This window comes from Mustela nivalis, assembly GCF_964662115.1.
Source record: "Mustela nivalis genome assembly, chromosome: 5".
NCBI classification, from domain to species: domain Eukaryota; kingdom Metazoa; phylum Chordata; class Mammalia; order Carnivora; family Mustelidae; genus Mustela; species Mustela nivalis.
The window spans coordinates 91,918,484-91,937,050 of NC_139024.1; the positions used below are offsets into that span (position 1 = coordinate 91,918,484).

The 18,567-nt window shown below is 43.0% G+C and overlaps 1 protein-coding gene across 3 annotated transcripts in view; it reads right to left on the bottom strand.

Moving 5' to 3' along the window:
* Positions 1-18,567, bottom strand: part of RCAN2 (regulator of calcineurin 2) — a 267,998-nt gene that overhangs the window by 239,382 nt on the left and 10,049 nt on the right. Inside the window, exon 2 of one of the 3 annotated variants that reach the window (XM_082729711.1) lies at positions 14,243-14,333. The exons of the other annotated variants lie outside the window; for them this stretch is intronic. The gene's annotated coding sequence lies outside the window, so the exon portion shown is untranslated. The remainder of the gene's footprint in view (positions 1-14,242; positions 14,334-18,567) is intronic. 3 annotated transcript variants of the gene reach the window in all.

An 18,567-nucleotide genomic window follows, 5' to 3' on the forward strand; every position in this document is an offset into this window, starting at 1 on the left:
AAAAGGTTTCTTTTTTTTTTCAATTATTTTTTCATTATAGTAAGTGCAATCCATAATCCCCATCCCCTATTTCTCCCATCTGCCCACCCACCTCCTGTCTGGTAACCATCAGTTTGTTCTCTATAACTAAGAGTTTGTTTCTTGGTTCATCTCTCTCTCTCTTTGGGGTGGAGGATGGGACAGGGAGGGGGAGAGAAGGCTATTGAGAGGTTCAAGTGAGATCATGCTGGTGAAGAAACTAGGCCAGAGACAGCCGCTATCATCACTCAGGAAATGCCAGCATTTGCTACGACCACCGGCCTGCGCTTATTAATCCTATTAACAGTTTGTTGCAACTCTAACTGCTTACCTGTTCTCAGATAATTGCTTACTTTCCAAGGAAGGCACACTTTGTGTTGGACTCAGGGTCTGAAAGAACTTTAAGAGCAAGAATTAGGACTTTGCTGGAATTTCTCAGCCCGTGTATTTAGCTTGCTAATACATGTTCCCTGCTGCAGACTGAAAAGCGTCACTTGCCATTCTCCTTCCCTTCAGCACCCTTCTCCAACTCAGCTAAAAGTGCCACCAGTGCTCAACCAGGCTCCGGGGTACTTCACAGAGAAGTTCTCCCCCGCCCGCTGTAGGCCCCCCAACACCAGCCAGCACCCTGGGAGGGCTGCCCAGTGCCTCCTCTCCGCTTGCCCTGTTTGCCTCTCTGCACATGCGTTGTTATTTACAACATTTGGCAAAGGGAGCGCATTTATTGACGTTTTTACATCTCCTCCCATATGTTGAGCATGCTTGCTTCTTCCTGTAATGCCTGGCACCCAGCATGGCTCCTTATCCGCTGTCTCGCTGGCAAGACGAATGGAATGAAACACCCCAGCCTCCACCCAGAGCTGCGGCTATGCTATTCTCCCGATCATTCGGCCCCTCTCCCCCTTCCCCCTACCTCCCTGTACTAATAGATGTTCCAGGGCTTTGTTCACCTTTGATTGCCACTTTCTCAACTGAGGGACTTCCTGAGTCTCAGGTGTTCATGGTCTCCTGCCGCGCTCAATTCAGGTTGTGTGTTCTCGCCGTCCCTTCCTTACCATTCACTGCTGGCACATTTACCAATTCAGTCCTGATCTGAAGGTAAGTCACAGCCCTAACAGCTTCGGGTCACTTTTAAAATCCTTCCCTTTTTATACCTTTTTGGTTGAAAATGTTCATTCTTTTTCCCTCTCCCCTCTCCCTCTTTCAAGCTTACAAGCGCAGTATCTATTAGGTTCCTACAGGAGCTAATCCTGACGGGACCGCTGCATTGCACAGCAGAGAATATCTTCTCCTTTCTAGATGCAGCGGCCTGCCCTCAGCCTGTTCAACCCAGGGCCCCAACTGGAGAAGCCAACACAGGCTGGCCAGTGTCTTCCACATTGTCAGAAACTCACAATTCAGGAGGATCCAAAATTAGTCCCCCACTTCTGGTGCCATGTGTTGTTTACAAGACAGAGCTGACCCAGATTCTAGCTTAGGAAAAAAACAAACAAACCAAAACCTTCATCAAAGTCCTTTTTGGCCTGCTGCAACTGGGGCCAGTTACTTTGAGGTGCCAACTCACCCCATCTCTCACTCTGCCAACAACCAGTTGGGGGCCGGGCTCACAGAGGATACAGGACAGAACCTGTATTGGCAAGAAGGTCTCTGGTGGAGAATAAGCAGAAGGTTTAGGGAGAGACACTGAATCAGTGGAAGATACAGGTCGTGGATTAATCACTCGACATACCTTTTAAGAACTGGTGGCCATCTTGCTCTACACTGTAAGACCTCTACGGGGCCCTATGCCAAAGGCCGTGCTTGAAATGAAGTGAGAACTAACTGGAACTCAAATAAAAACTTGAAAGTACAAAAAGGAAAATAAGAAAGGAAGTGGGAGGAGGATGAACATCATCTCTCTACTTGTCCAATAGAGCAGATGGAAAGCCTTGTGCCTTTAATGAGCAGAAATCACCATGGCAGCCATCAGGAAAATAAATGGCAGATTCACCAGTGTAGCCTGCAGACTCCAGACAAGTACAACTACAACAGTCTGAGGGGCCTGCCAAGCATTCCAGCATGGCTTTGGAAGCTCTCTATATCAGGGTAGAACACTAGGGCCCCTTCAACTTCCTGCTCTTCTAGCCAATCCCAGAACCACTCCACATGTTTAACTGGGAAACAGCCAACAAATCCGAAGCTTCTCATTAAGATGTCAAAGCTTCTTATTAAGATGGTCAAAGACCCCACTGGATCCCTACAGCCTAACTCAGTACAGGGGAAGTAGGAAAGATGAGAGACATTATTTTAGGCTAGTGTGGCTTTTTGAGAAACTGCTGCTGTTTGTCTCTTTTTATAGCTACCTAATAGTTTTGCCTTTTTGGTGACAGTGTCTGTCACAGAGCAGATGCCCAAAAATATTTGTTCCACCAACCCAGACAATCCTTCATTTTCCTTCTCTCCACCAGTTCACGTACTTTCTCATCTCCTCCATTTCTTAGAACTGGGTTTTCCCTTCTTCCAAACAGAACCTTGATTTTTTTTTTTTTTTAACTTCTAATGTGCAATTGCCTCAAACACTAAACATAAAGCACTAAAAATGTACTCAGTGGGGATGTCTGGGTGGCTCAGTCGGTTAAGCATCTGACTGTCGATTTTGGCTCAGGTCATGATCTCAGGGTCATGGGATTGGGCCTGTGCAGGGCTCCCTGCTGGGTGCAAATCCTGCTTAAGATTCTCTCTCTCCCTTTCCCTCCACCCCTCCCCTGCAGTTCATGCACACCTGTGTGTGTGCTCTCTTTCTCTCTCTTAAAATAAGATAAAAATAATATAAAATTAAAATGTACCCAGTGAATGGGTATTTTTAAAAGGACATAGGAAGTACATCACATGAGGGGAAAAGAAAACTAGTGTAATGATCACTTAAAGATGGCTTGCCCTTGACATGGACATGGGGAGAGTAAAGCTTGGCTGCAACATGCACAGCTCAGTCTTCATTACCCTCCTTCCTGGTGCTGTCACCCTCCACACCATCAGACACAGATACCTTTCAGAGGACTCCCCCAGTCTATTAAAACCTGGATAGCAGATTAGTACAGGCCCCCTGTTATTTCATATATTTTACGGAGAGATGTTAGGACTCTGTCTCTGACAAGATGGAAGTGGGTGAGCCCTGTTGGTATCTAGAAGAAGAACCAATCAGGTAAAAGAGGCCAGCAGGGAGGGGGGAAAAGGCCCACAGCTGGGGGACTGGGTGTGTTTAGGGAACAGGTGGGAGGCTTCTGTAGCTGAAGTATGGTGAGCAAGGGAGGGTGGCAGGAAATGAGCCCAGAGGAAAAGCAGGAGGCCAGGACATGTGCTACTTTTGGTAGTACAGGGCCTTGGAGAGGACTTGGCTTTGTGCTCCAGGGATTTTGAATAAAGGGGTTCATGAATCGACTTATGTTTACAAATAATTTCTCTGGCTGTTCTTTGGAGAGTAGACCAAGAGAGCAAGGACAATTAGGAATCTACTGCCAGGAATTCAGACAGGAGATAATGGTGGTAGACACCAGACAGGTAGTAGTTGAAATAGCAAGAGGCAATAGGATTCCAGATAGTTTTAATGCACTAGCATTATTTGCTGATGGACTAGATATGGAGCAGGGGAAGATTCAAGGATAAAGCCACAGTGTTGACCTTAGCATCTAGAAGCATGAAGCTGCGATTTATGAAGATGGAAAAGACTGTGGAAGTTCACACTGGGACTTTGAAGGAGAAGATTCCTATCATTCATCTCAGTGATGAGCAGTTAGTGCTGAGTCTAGAATTCAGTGGGGAGGGGGATAGCATACATGAGACTTAAAGCCATAGGACTGGACAAGGGGTTTTAGAGAGAGAGGAAGTCCAAGGTCTGAGTCCTGGAACACACCAGCATCTTACAGGAATCACAATGGTAGTATCTTCCGGGTGTGCTGCAATAATTTGATGAGATAATACACGTAAAGAACTTAAAATACTGCTGAGAACCTCCTTCAACAATCAATAATCATATATACTTTTCCTCACCAGCCAGCCTCTATCTCTACTAGAGCACCAATCCCAAGTCCCTGGGCCCTGGACCTGGTAGAATTCCTCTTCATGTTGCATAGTAACAGGTGGGGTGGGAAAAAAGGAAATCTTGTCCCCATGAAGGCTAGAGGAAAAAAAACTCTCTTACTTGCATTCCAACATGGAATTCTGAACATTTTCCTGCCACAACATAGACAGTTTCTAAGTTTCTAAAAACCAAAAATCTGGTATTTTTTATCAAATACATCATGCACACAATAGCCTTTTGGACTAGCCAGCCTGGGGCACCTGGTCATAATTTCTGACATTCCTCCAAGAAAATACTTTTCAAATTCCAAACAACCCAGTAGAAACCTACATTTTAAAAGGTGGTAGGTGCCTCCTAACATAAAAGCATCATATAAATTCTAAAAGTGGATATATGGGCACCTTCTTTTCACAGCAACATTCTGTGACCTATAGCTATATTTTAGATACTCAACAGCAACTAACCAAGTCCAGAGATAGTCCCTTTGTAGCTCCTGTCTTAGTTTAATCCTTGCCTCTCCTCACTCCCCCATCCCGCCCCCCCGTACTCACCCAGGCAACAAACAGGCCACTGAAAATTTTTAACTCCAAGATGAATTCCCTGTCATACTGTATTTCTTCATCAAAGTCCTAATCTAGCTGTCCTGTAACTGTCTTTTTTAAATTATTTTTTAAAAGATTTTATTTATTTATTTGACAGACAGAGATCACAAGTAGGCAGAGAAGCAGGCAGAGAAAGAGGAGAAAACAGGCTCCCTGCTGAGCAGAGAGCCTGATGTGGGGCTCCATCCCAGAACCCTGGAATCATGACCAGAGCTGAAGGCAGAGGCTTTAACCCACTGAACCACCCAGGCACCCCAAGGCCTGTAACTGTTTAATTGCCTTCTTTCCAATGAAGTCTGCAAATGCTCGGCTGTATCTAAAAAACCTAGCTGGGAATCACTAGAATCTCTCGAATAAATGGGGAAATCAAAACTTAACCTCGTGTTAGCCCACTCCAAGACACACAGGCCTCCTTGAAAGAAGAAGGAATCCAGAGGACTCTTCCAAATGAATTACCCAAATCAATGTGAGAAGGAAGGTACAGGAGGACCATTCTTCTGATGTAATCAGATATGGGTGTTTATATCCAGAGTAGAACTACCACATGTGGCTTTTAGCAGCCCAGAGAGAAGGAAAGTATTCACAGGACTAGCATCAGGGCTGCCTAAGAGTATCAAGCTTCAAGTCTGAGGTTTTTGCTTAAATGACAATATGAATTCCCTAGGCTTCAAGTTCTGAACAATCAGCCGTCATGCTTTAGGACAATTTGATTACATGCATGCGTGCATTCTGTTGCTATAAACCATATTTAAATGCACATATACATTATGTCTTCTCCCATTAATGTGGAAATTCCTAAAGTATACCCATGATTCTTCTCCTTTCTTCTCCTATAAGCAACACCTTATGGTACAGTTTGATCAATTATGACCCTACTCTATAGCTTCTCAAAGGCAAGGATTATGTTACACACACATACACACAGAGAGTCCTAAATCTCAATACCCAGCATACAACAGACACTCAGTGTCTTGTGAACTGAATTAACTGGCTGCCTCTGCTATTTTTCTCTTCTCTTTATTCTCTTTTTTAAAGATCTTATTCATTTGATAGAGAGAGCACATGTGTACACACACCCACACACGCACACGCCAGAGAGAGAGTAAGCAGGGGAAGTAGCAGGCAGAGGGAGAAACAGACTCCCCAGTGAGCAGGGAGCTCTATGCTGGACTTAATCCCAGGACCCTGGAATCATGACCTGAGCCCAGGCGAATGAACCACCCAGGTGCCCCTCTCTTTATTATTTTTAATGACAAACTATAATTTATAAGTCACCAATAAGATCTCAGAATTCTAATGATCTGGGCTCATCCATGTGACCACCAGGAACCTATAGTAATCACAGGACAATATCATGCCCATCACTGACAGGGCTAGTGCTCTATAGGCTCAGCCCAGGTATGGCTTCAGTAATACTTTCAACATGAAACCACAGGTTATCTAAAACTAACATGGGAGCTGGCCGGTTGGCTCAGTTGGTTAGAGTGTGGTGCTAATAAAACTAACATGGGATTTTTTTTCACCTGATAATTATCAGATCAATCACTGAAATATTTTTACAGTAGATAATGAAAGGCTGCTGGTTACCACTCAGGTCTGAATAATTTATTTAAGATATCCAAGGGAGGTAAACTATTTTCTGCTGTAAATTCCATCTTATGAGCACTGTTTATGTAACTCCTCATGAAAACAGTGAGAACGAATTTATAAAACAAAGATACTATTTTAACTTTTGGCTATTCCATATAACCTTGCATACGCCTCCTTTAATATTATGTATTGAGAACCTACTGTGCGCAAAGATCCCTTCGATGATTTGAAGTTGGACAGAAAGACTCACTCATGAGCAGGTGGAAAGGAGAGGCACCTTGATACCACATGGACACGCAGACCCGGGATGCAATGAGAATGAGGTGAGTATCAGAAGACAGGAATAAGCACCCAGTGCTCTGGGTTTCAAAGGAGGCAGGGATCCAGATAGAAGGGAGAATCCGAAAATCATTTAGAAGCAGGCAGTATTAGGGAGTAGAGAGTGAGGAGGCAGCATACGTTTAGGGAAAGGGCAGGGGAAGGAGAGTGGGAAGAGGCGGAGAACACTCTAGGCTGAAGGAAAATCTTGAGCAAATGCCTGGGAGAGGGAGAGCTCCAGGAATATTCAGAAAATTACAGCAGTCTAGACCCAGGCATGGGAGAGAGGCAGGGGTGAGGCCATCTTGTCATGTACATTGCAGACATAAAATCTGCATCCTGTTGATTGGTAAAAGCCAGAGGTGGAGAATGTTGTTGAAGCAGCAGAGTACTATATGACATACACATCTGAACACAATTCCCAAGAATTCAGCTAAGGATGAGAGGGGTATATGGCTGGAAGTGGCCCGAAGCAGCTATCAATAGGGTTCTGCAAGAAGTCTCTGGGACTAAATGGGGCTCCCTGTTCTCCAAATTCATATGTTAAGCCCTAGACCCCACTTCCGCTCTATTTGGAGAGGGGGCCTTTAGGAAGTAATCAGGGTTAAAAGAAGTCATAAGAGTGGGGCCCCCATCTGATAGGATTCCTGGCTTTATGAGAAGAGTAAGCACACACCCAGAGAAGCTATCATAGAAGAACACAACAAGAAGGCAGCTGTCTGCAAGGCAGGAAGGGAGTCTGCACCAGGTACCCAACTGACTTGACACCTTGGTCTTGGACTTCCTCCAGCAAGCAGAAAAATACATCTCTCTTGTTTAAGCTGCTCAGACTATGGTATTTTGTTACAGCAGCCCACTCAGACTACTACAGATTCAGGGACTCAGAATGGAGTGCTGCTGTAACAAATACCTTAAACGATGAAAGCGGCTTTGGAACTGGGTACTGAATGAGGGCTGGAAAAGTTTTAAGGTGCATGGTAGGAAAGGTGTGACTGCCAAGAAAGGACTCCTGGTAGAAATGTGGATGTTAAAGGTGATTTCAGTGATAGCTCCCAAAGAGAAGAGGACAGCTAGAAAGAAAGCTTCCACCTTTGTTTTTTGTTTTGTTTTGTTTTTAAGATTTTATGTATTTGACAGAGAGGGACAGACAGACAGAGGGGGAGGGAACACAAGCAGGGGGAGTGGGAGAGGGAGAGGCAGGTTCCCCGCTGAGCAGGGAGCCCAATGTGGGGCTTGATCTCAGGACCCTAGGGTCATGGCCTGAGTCAAAAGCAAGGCTTAATGACTGGAGCCACCGGGGCGCCCCAGGCTTTGTAGAGAATATATAAACAATCATGAATGGAATGAACGTGCTTTATCCTTCAATAAAAGGGAAGAAAGACTTCAAAGATGATTCCAAGATCATAGGGCTGCCAGTCCCACCTCTGGCCCAAGGACAGGGCTGCTTCCTCCTTGGCTTCAGAGGGCTAGACCTAGGCACAGAGCCCTACGGGCGAGGCCTCGCAGAGGGGTTGATGCCTGCAGGGCAGAACCAAAGACGATCATTCTTGAGCCTTAAGATCTCGTGGAGTTTGCCTTGTTATGTTTTAGACTTGCTTGGGACCCATCGTCTTTCTTCCGGTTTCTCCCTTTTGAGATGGGAATGTTTAACCTATGCCTGTCCTACCACGATACTTTAAAAACCCATAACTTGTCTAATTTCACAAGCTCGCAGCTGGTAAGGAATTCTGCCTCGAGATGACTCGAGTTCCAGTCTCACCCATATCTGATTTAGATGAGACTTCGGATTTTCGACTTTAGATTTGATGCTCAAATGAGTTAAGCCTTTGGGAGCTACTGGGTTGGAGAGACTGTAGTTTGCATGTGAGAGGACCATGGATTTTGGGGACCAGGAGCAGAATGCCATGGACTGAATTGTGTCCCCCGCTCCATACTGAAGCCTAACACCCAATACGTGACTATATTTGTAAAAGGGCTCTTTAGAAGAAAATTAAAGTTAATTGGGGTCATCAGGATGCAGCCCTAATCTGATAGGACTGGTAACTTTATAGGAAGAGGAAAAGGAAGATTTCTCTCTCTTTCTCTCCACACAGCTACAAAGAGGCGGCCGTGGAAAGGCACAGTGAGAAGGCAGCTGTCTGCACACCAGGAAGAGAGCTCTCAACCAAGAACAGAACCAGCCAGCACCTTCACCTTGGACTTCTCAGCCTCCGAAACTGTGAGAAATAAACTTCTATTGTTTAAGCCACTCGGTCTGTGGTATTTTGTTTTGGCAGCCTGACCTGACTACTACAGTAAGCGATGGTAGGTTTGAAAAGAGAAATGGATGGAGATGGATAAGGTGGGGAATCCGGAAACCTTTTTTCAAAAAACCTCACAGAAGCAAAGGGATGAGTTTCAGGAAGGAAGAATGGTCAGTGCCATTCATGCTACACAGAAGGGGAAGCCAAAGACCAAGAAGTAACCTCGGTTTCCAGATTAGGGGTTCCATGACCTTTAAAAGGACAGCTACAAAAAAGAGGAACAAAAATTAAATTGTACAAGATAAAGAAGTTGAGTAGCTGGGAAAGGAAAACAGGCAGCAAAAGGTATAGAATTTTCTTTCCAGATATGATATGCCAAAGTCCCACTGTATCCTTAGGAAAAAGTCCAGGCTTGTTTTTCTCTAGGGGAACATATCTGTCTTACGGTTTGAATGTTGTTTTTTTTTTATTTTCTTTTTTTCTGTAAAGCAGGGTGTTCTTTCAGGCACTGGTGGGGATTTCCAAGGATTTGTTTAGGTGTTTTGTTCAATTGCTGACAAATAACCAGATTAAAATGACTTTCCTGTTTCTCTGCATAAGAATCTCCTAGAAGCTTTGGAAATGTTTCTTCTTGGCCCAGGTAAATACCCGAAAATCCTTTTTTCATTGAAGTTGATGTTATAGCAATTTTTTAAAAATCCCCAGAAAGCCCTGACAGGAATCAGAGTTCTTCAGGGTTGAGTAACATCAAAACCTGCCTAAGAATACAGTATCATTCTTGACTTGAGCATTTCCTCCTTGGCCCTGGCATCATAAACCCCCAACCAGCTTAGATCGAAAAAGTTCTTTTATCTCAACTTCACTTCACATTCCAACAGGAAGAGGCCCCTTCTGACCATGGAAAGAACATAACTTGGACCCACATTTCACCCTCCGCAGCTAGCACATGTCCTAGAGGAAGGTCAATAAGCACTCGGTAATAACTGATCACCTGGAAATCAGTTGGAGGTAAGACATTCTGCACATAACTGAGGACCCTATTTTAGGACTCTATGGCTATTAGTTAAGAGGAAGCCCTTTTATCTTTTACTAATTCTACAGAAATCAGGAGCAAGCATGGATAGGATGTCATAGAAACATCTCTTGGCCATTTTTCAAAAAACCAATCATTGGAGCACACTTCTCGTAGTTTAAAAGTCATTGTCAGCCCGGGCTAACTCCTTGCCGGTAAATATTGGCGGCTTATCTTTAACCGCAGGCAGGTAGCGAATTGCTAAGTCCTTGGAGGTTGGGTGGGGGTGATTTTATTTATATATTTATTTATTTATTTATTTATTTATGGATAGGAGATGAGAGCAGGTTGCTATTCCCACCTTATTTCTCCAGGGTCAATCTACTTGAAGGGAAGGTAAAGATGATTTTCAAGGCTTCACTTCTCTACAAACAGGAAAAACAACGGGAATTCAATCTTGACTTATTTCTTTATTTACTTATTTACTTAATATTGATTTTGCTGGAATCACTTCTCTCCCTCCACTCTAGTTAGTCTCTCAATTATGCAAAAAGAGTTGCTGACATGCTATCCTTGCCAGCGTATTCTGATGATTGCTGTGTCTACTCTGGTACAGAGCAGGTTGGCTGTTTGATGCCGTGAGCCGACAAAGGGGGGTGCAAGTTTATGCTTATTCATTCAACAAACAAAAACGGAAGGTCTACCAGGCTCTTGAGGAACACAACAAAGCAAAATGAACCACCAAGATCTGTGCTGTCCTGGCTTTCAGAGTCCAGTGGGGATGTCCTCAGTCACCAAAAAGAGTCTTCTTTCTCTCTTACTTTGTCAATGTTAGTCTAACAGGTGTGCTCATGGGCTCCTTTTTAAAAATTTGGAACCAAAGAAAAAACAGGCAGATGTGCAAGGTGACACCATTAAGGAGTCAAGGAGTCAGGACTAGATAATGAGGAAGCACTGGTGGGTGATGCCGAAAATACTAATGTTTTTCATCTGTCACCCCCAAACCTATCTGTCCTCATGAGATCACAGGGCAGTTATCACAATTCCTGTTTTACAGAGTAGCAAACTCAGGCTCGGAGTGGTTAAATAAATGGCTTGCCCAATGTCTCACAGCTAGAAGAACAGAATCAGGACTAGAATGAAGATCTCTCAAATCTTAATATAATGACAAAAGAAATAAAAATAAATTTTAAAAATACAAATATATATACATATATTTCATGCATGGCCATGTACATGGCATGCAACTAAAAGAAATAATCCATAAAGCTTATGAAAGATTTCTGCTGATGATTCGGTAGAAAACAACACAGTGAATACTGGTAGTAATGTAATTACAATGTCATCTAATCGATCCAAAACATTCAACAGTATTTCACTTCTTAAGTGCAAGGTACTCAGGCATAGTAGACACAATGGTGAGTCATAGAACATGGCAGCAGCCCTCACAGGTTGTAAGGCTCCTGGAGGTGGGGAGGTCCTTTGGCTTGACCTCCAGTTCAACTGTATTGAGTGATTGGTCAGGCCTCTATGCCACTGAAGACATGAAAGTATTAAGCAGGAAGAAAGCAAAAGAAAGCGTTAGCTACATTAAGTGATCAGTAGCATCTCTACTTCCACAGGGTCCTCCTTTCTCCCCTCTACAACCCCAGAACTGAATATTGTAAGAACTCTTTGGGTTCCTAATAGCTTACTTACTAGCATAAGAAGTCAAAAATGGGAAAGCAGAGGCAAAAATTCTGATCCTTCTTAGGATAAAATTGCTGGTAAGCTCTTTAAGGCTCAATTCATAGAAACAGTAAAATTGAGTCCATGACATTTTTGTGTAATACATATAAAAGCGAGTATCAAATAGTGTTAAAACCACAGATGCTGGTGCACCACTGCTTGGCTATGAATACCAGTTGAGCCACTGATCAGCTGTGTGACTTTGGGGAAGTTAGTCAACCTCAGTTTCTTCATCAGTCCAAAATGGATAGAGATACTGCAATGATCAAAGTCATATTACAGGTAAAAGTCTTAACACATTGCACATAATAAAAGCTAGACAGGTGTTACCTAGTAATATAAATATTATCTACTGAAAAGAGATGCAAGGTATAAAAAGAAGGTAAAGTTAATGATTCCTACAAAATCAGTGCTATCCTTTTCTCCCCAGGGTCAGCTGAAGACTTGACTAAGATTTAGGACCCCTCCATCTTGCCATCTTTATAATGAAAAAACCTTTGCAGAGGACAGTACAGTTAAAAATAACGTTGGAGAAAGGGTGGCCACAGCTCCTACCATTTAATGGCTAACTCCAAACACGTGGAAATACCTGATGAACTTTTCGTTCAAGTTCTTGCTAATGACGTCCTGGAAAGCTAGGGATGACCAAATTAAGATGACCAAAGTAAGAATTTCCATAGCCCCTGCCTAAGAAGAGCCCTGCATTTGAAGATGAGCTTAAAAAAAAAAAAAAAAAAATAGTAACAAATGGCCATTCTCAATAATGAAATGCAGGTTCTAAGGATACTGTAATAAGCTGTTGCCGGGACAAGAATATACGAATGATGAAAGAGCTGGAGGGAACTTTGGTCGTAAATATGTCCAACTCCTTCACGGTATAAACTAGATATCCGAGGCCGAAATGGGGAAGGGAAGGCCCCGTCTCTCATGGGGAAACCACAGCCCACCCAGGACAAAAGCCCAGCTCCTCTGACTTCCTCTCTGCACCTTGCAACGCACTCTCTGTACCATGCAGGCTGTCAGGGTATAGTAAAGGAGCGTGGTAATAGTAGTCACGAATACTGACTGGGCACTTCAAGGTGTCTGACACTTGTCTACACGTTTTATTAAAATAGGGAAACCGTATTAAAATTTTACATAGGAGGACAATAAATTGAATACAGAAAAAAAAATGCCCTCTCTTTTAAAGCCCCCCCAAATCTCTCCAAGGTTGGTTTTGCTCTTATGTCAGCATGTACTGCCCAGCTTCCCAGACCTCAGCCCACACACTGCGCTGCATGCCCTCCTGCTGTAAAATGAACCTCTCCTCTCTTTGCATCACAACCTACCGGCCCGTTTCAGGGCTCCAAAAATCTTAGCAGGGATTCATCGGGAACAATACTAAAGAGCTCGGGAGAAATGCACTGTCACACGTGACTGACTCTCTGAGTGTCATTTTACAGGGCTTTCCTTTCCTTTACCCAAAAAAGCAACGAATGTAATAATTTGGGACAGAATGAAAGACCTTTCAAACCAGAAGCCTTTTCAATCTCAACACGGGGTCCTTATCTTCTCTGCTGAGGTGGGGCTGGGACTACTTCATAGCTTGCATTCACCAGTCCTCACGGAGGTGCCGAGAAAAGGTAACCGGAGGTGATGGGCAGATACTGCTGTCAGTTATCTGAGTCAGGACAAAGAGTAACAAAGAACAGAAAGGCACCTTGAGTGATAGGGCAGGTCAGAGGAGGACCACAGTAAGGGAGAATTTCTTCGAAGGTCAGACCTTAACCTTCCCAGATACCACGAACAGGTTGAAAGGAAATATCAATTTCCTTTGCCTGCCCCGCTAAAGGCCAGACCCCTGGTGGGTCGACGAGCATTGTTTTAGGAAGTTTTCACCATGGAGTGCAGAGTTCAGTCTGTTCAGATCGGACAAAGGTACAAACCACTTTTTATAGGACAAAATATATAAACTGCCTCCGTTCCAATTTTGACCTAAACCATTCTTACTGTGACAATACCTAAATGTGTCCAAACGGAAAACTGAGTTCTTATGGTTTCAATTCCTCTGAAATCATCACATTCCAATAAATGTTCTAACCAAATACAAAGGACACTTTAAAAAAAAAAAAAATCCAATTCAAATGAACAGCATTGATGTGATATTCAGGTGACGTTGTTTTGCTAAGATAACCCTCCACCCTCACCGTGACCCGTACTAAGGATGGTAAGGTGGACGATCTGAAGTTCAGAATGCTCCCACCACCCACCCTGAAGTAGGACTCTCCTCCCACGTTTCTTCATTTCCCGCAACACTAACTAGAGCTCCACACCATCACGTGCCTTCCGTAAGGCAAATGGCAGAAGCCCACCAGTTCATTCCTTTAAGTCCAAAGCAACTGAAATGGTCTTGACACCAACGTGACTGGATATAACAACATAAATTCAGGCACCAAAATCACATGTCACTATTACTCATTAAAAGACGATCTTCGGGCTGATCCAAAATAGGCTAACCTTCTTTTGGATTATCAGAGAAATAGAACACCCCCCCCCCCCAAATTTAAACATTCCCACGCAGAAGGCCTATCCCCCTCCCCCACAAATGCCTCCACAGGCCTCACTGTGACATGCAGTGATGGGCCGCAGAGGTGGAAGGGCCCCTGATGTAGAGCTGGAGCCAGCACGGGGTTACCTGCAAGCCCTTAGGCATGGCAGTCCACTTCCTGAGCCTCAGTCCGTCATCTGAGTAAAATAGGGATAAAAACAGAGCCTAGCTCTCAGGGCTGTGAAGAGATAACATGTGGAAAGTGCTTAGCCCCATGCCTGCTGCTTAACAGGTACTCAATAGCCACAATTATTTCTGTTTAGTCACACATCCCAGCCTCGCAAAGAAAAGGGGGGGTGGGGGAAGAACACACAGTCTTACCATAACAGAAGCATTTCAAATAATTCAAGACAGAAGCCCTGATGAGATCTGCCTGTGGGAGGTCCAGACACCCTACCGGCCATCCCTGGGCTTCGGGACGGAAGGGGGACGCAAGCCCAGACCACTTTCTGAGAAGAGGCCTTTTGAGACATGAAGTAAAAGCAGACACACTTCTCTTTGGAGTTCCTTTTTTTATAGTTAGCAATTATGTGAGGAGAACAAAGGCTTTAAAGACTCTGGAAGGTGCTGGAATCATTAATCTTGTGCTTCTGAACTATTTAGGATGGATTTAATGACCGGTTCATTTTACCACTGACTGAGTGCCCACCACAGGCACGCTGTGGCGAGGACGACAGGGGGTCACAGCACTAAGGAGTTGAGGCAGTTCAGCCTCCGGGTACTGAGTGTCCAGCAGAGGTGTAGGTAAACAAGTAAGCTGCGAGTCTACTGGACTCACTGAAGATAAGGACTCTGCCCTCCTGGCTTTCATCCCCCAGTAGGCACAGACCTGGTGCATAGTAGGTGTGAGGGAATGAATGAATATATGAGGGAATAAATGAATGAATGAATGAATATATGAATGAGTGAGATATAAAGATTAGCCCATGTATGTGCCATAAATACAGGTTCCAAAAAAAAAAAAAAAAAAAAAAACAGTGGCTCCTTTGAGGAGAGCTCAGGGCTTTGGGAAATCCAGAAAAGAAGGAACCTGAAGGAAGACAATTTTAAGAAGCGGAAACAGGAGAATGTCCACCTATAATTTTATACAGTTTGAAATGTGCTCTAAATTATTTCTCATTAGTAAAAAGGTTCTTATCCTGATTATTGTTATTTGTAGCCTTTCTATAACATTCTATATCTGCAAATTGTATGCAACTGCTTCTTTGTTATTTATTATAAGGACTTTTGATTTATATATAAACAGCTTAGTGGTTCATTATTTATTAGACTAGGAAATTGAACAAATAATATCTGGTCTCTAGCAGCCCTGTCTCAATGATTATTATTGGTCTCCTGGGGTTCACTAATAAGCAGCCATAAAAAAAGTCAATTTGTAATTAGGAAAAGGAATGTACATATTTGGCAGCATTTACATTGACATGATTGACAGCAGACAAGACTGACAGAAGGTCTGCAGTATACGAGGAATAACCTCGTAATGGTATTAGCATATTAAAAATAAGCCACCACCAATTCTAGGATAAGAAAAGAGGTATATGAACGGACTAAGCAATGAGTAGGATACTCTGAAAACTGCATACCCGTATCTCAGGGGCGCCTGGGTGGCTCAGTTGGCTAAGTATCTGCCTTCTGCCCAGGTCACTATCCCAGGGTCCAGTCCAGTGTCAGGCTCCTTGCTCCGTGAGGAATCTGCTCCTCCCTCTCCTTCTGTCCCTCCCCTCTGTTCATTCCCTCTCAAATAAATAAATAAAATCTTTAAAAAAAAAAAAAACCTATCTCAATAGTAGGAACTCAAAAGCAAAAAGAGACATAATCTTGGAAAATCACTGAAAGGACTGGTCTGATCAAAAAAGAATAATTAAAACTGAATAAAAAAACATCTGGCAAAGAAAACAACTGTCTCAGGGAGGATCTGTCGCCAAACTAAATAATGACCCATTTCTACTAGATGTTCTTAAATTTAGATGATTTCAAATGACTACAAGTTTCTCTTTTTACACTAAAAAAATATCCTTTAGCAAAGTGTTTATATTCTACCATCAGAACATCACTTCTTTTTTTTTTTTCTTTCCCCCCCTTTAGGAAGATTATCTATATCTTTACTTGCTTACCCAGTCTTTTAGAAGGAAGAAGTTATTACTTCAGCTTTTCAAAGCCTTAGGATCACTGAGATGAGGGTCCCTGAGAAGAAGAATGTGGGTGACAGATCCTAAAGGGAAAGTCTCTGAACAAAGTCAGAGGGAGGACTCTGTCATGATCTAGAATCAGCCTTCTAGAAAAACAGTAACTCAAAGAGAACTCATGGTCAATGGGAGGTGGTGCAGAACGGTGCTGTTGGGATCTCTTGGGAAATCCACATCAGCCTCCCAGAAACACTGGAAACAGCCCACACACACACCAGTTGGTGAATGTCTCTCATCTTTATTATTCTTTGGATCTTCTTTCCTTAACGATATGCCCTTGAAATTTATACTGTCATAAAAATACCTAGGATTGGTTTTCATGCATATCCATTAATGTATTTCTAATTTTGTTCAGGTAAAATAACCTTCTCATAGTGTCACACCTTGGATTGAGTTGTAAGACAATAGCCAGGCATGGCTATGAGAGCATCATGACAGCTGGGCCAACAGAAAGAGGGTTTTTTTTTTTTTTTTTTAAGATTTTATTTATTTATTTGCCAGAGAAAGGGAGAGAGCGCAAGCAGGGGGAGCAGCAGGCAGAAGGAGAAGCAGCCTCCCCACTGAGCAGTGAACTCCCATGCAGAACTTGATCCCAGGATTCTGGGATCATAACCTGAGCCGAAGGCAGACGCTTAACAGACAGGGCTACCCAGGTGTCCTTTGAAGAAGAGGTTCTATTCAATTAGAGAAGAAACACTGAAGGTATGGTATACGACTAGGCCTTCTCACTCAAGACAAGAGCCTTTGCAAAAAGTAGAATCATACCTAAATGTGGGATTTTTAAAAAGCAGTTTTAAAGAATAAAACTAGAAGCCTCATGAGAAGCCACTACATTTGGAGGTTTCCACATTTGGAGACCCTGAAGGCCTTTTCATGAATAACAGGGTCATCCCTACAGTGCCTGTTTTGTGGCCTCCTGGGAGCTGTTTAGGTTAATAAAAAGAAGCATGAAAAAAGCAGAGAACCACACAGACAAAACCACACATCTGGGTCTTCCCACAGGACCACTGTGGACTGTCCCCCACATAATTAATTATTGAGCTATTAATAATTTCACTAATACACAATTGAGCCTATGTAGAGTCAGGCTAAACTTCTTAACATCCTCAGTTTCTGATTTAATGGTCTGGACAGTTTTCATGCAGCCTGAAGGAAGGTTTGAATCAGAGTTACCTGCATGTCACAGAAGAGAAGCGAACTCTCCACGTTTACCGTTTATCTCACCTCTACCCAGAGACATTTCCAAATGGGTCCGCACACAGGTGGTGGGCCATGCCAACCGCCCCAGCCCTCCAGAAGGACACCAGCCCTCCCAGTGTAGTTGCAGACCAAAAGGAGGAATCCCCTCTCCCTACCCACGAGATCCCAGGAGGCAGAAACCAAGTCAACAACCAAGATGTGGACCAAGAATCCCCTTGGGGTCTCCATGAACTGTGGCGGTTAGACACAGGTCAGAAGGTCCGCGTTGAAAACCTGACTAAGCAAGCGTTTCAATTCAGAGCTTCACCTAGATGCCACCCTATCAGATTTTGAAGTTTAATGCTCAACAACAGCTGTGAGTGACAAAGAAATCACCGAGACAGAAAAATAAGAAAATAAAGGACACCAAATAAACACATTTATGATAGATCAGTTGCTGAATATCTTGCCTGACCAAAATTTAACCTTTTTTATAAACGGTTATTCGTACATCATAAAAGATCAAATGAGTATCACTTATGCAACACAGCAGAAAAAATTAACATATTCATGAACTAATACTTTGCTTTCACTTGTCAAAGTTGAGACTTGGCTCTTGAGCATATAAATTTTTGTTTGAACTACCATTAATTTATCTGAATTTACCATCCTCTATTTCAAAATTCATATGATACCGATAATCAAATAAATAATTTCTTTCTGGACAAATTTTTAAACGTCAAGAGATATGTATAAATTGGACTTTGATTTGTCCTGGTGAGACCCCATTACTAGACTTTTATCTTTAATGGCGACAGAAGTCAAAATTAAAAAATAAATTATATTCACTTAGCCTGTCTTGCTGAAAATTTCATGGGAGGAAAATGATACAAATTGACAGTTTACCTCAATAAATTGGTCAACATAGCCAACATGGTGGATGATAGCCTAAGAGTGAATACAGAGACTTTTGGTGAAAGACTAATCTCATTAATCTTCAAAATAAAATTCTAGAATATCCGTTTAACTGATTTTTAAGAAGATTCC